This window comes from Carlito syrichta, unplaced genomic scaffold, assembly GCF_000164805.1.
Source record: "Carlito syrichta isolate Samal-C Ts95f unplaced genomic scaffold, Tarsius_syrichta-2.0.1 Scaffold313764, whole genome shotgun sequence".
Taxonomy (NCBI): Eukaryota; Metazoa; Chordata; class Mammalia; order Primates; family Tarsiidae; genus Carlito; species Carlito syrichta.
Genome location: NW_007257860.1, coordinates 474,299 through 475,069, shown reverse-complemented (window position 1 = coordinate 475,069; position 771 = coordinate 474,299). Strand labels below are relative to the sequence as shown.

Here is a 771-nt window from a genome sequence, read left to right as displayed (position 1 = left end):
TTCTGTAACATGAAACTAATGGAAATCAGCCTTGAACTTGTCAGTTTCTTTTTGTAGTTAAAGACCGCTTGCTGTTTCCTCTACTCTTCAAGGAAAATTACATTATTTTACATGAAGCACCTTACCCCTATTTTTATGTTCATTCTGTAAGACTGTTGAATCTTATCTTACAAAGATATCTGGTAATAAAGAACTTCTAAACCCACTGTTTACTGGTATCATTCTGGGTTTTTTTGTTTTTTAGAATGCTTTATTTTATGTACAAGGACCCAGCATGTTTTCATCGGGTAGATGCCTTGGATAATGCATTCAAAGGAGATCACTCAGTCCAACTTCATGAAACCTATATCCTTTGTGTACTGACGAAAACACCGGTGGCACATATTGAGGCCATATTTCCGGATCAGACAGTGCCAACTGAGCAGACACAATGGGAACCCTGGCCGAATTTCCATGGGTGCCTCCAGTAGACCTTCTGGTGACCCATCTTGCACTCAGGAGTGCAACGAGGCAAAAAAAAAAAAAAGTTGCATAAAATATTAAAGAGGCTGGAAGGAACCCTACCTCATCACCACCACCAGGAGCCTCCACAAAGACCTTCACAAAGAACTTCAAGAACTTAAACTTCAGTTTCTCAAAAACATATTTGTGGAAAAATAAACTAGATTGGAGGGAACATCAACTTAATTTCTGGTGCTGACCAGTTATACCTCTCACCTCCATTCATTTGGCTAGGCAGCTCCCTGAAAATGGAGGCAGTCATTGACATTC

The 771-nt window shown here is 39.8% G+C and overlaps 1 pseudogene; it reads right to left on the bottom strand.

The window, feature by feature from the left end:
* Positions 1 to 323: 323 nt before the first annotated feature.
* On the bottom strand, positions 324 to 487 carry LOC110596753 (annotated as a pseudogene).
* Positions 488 to 771: the final 284 nt, after the last annotated feature.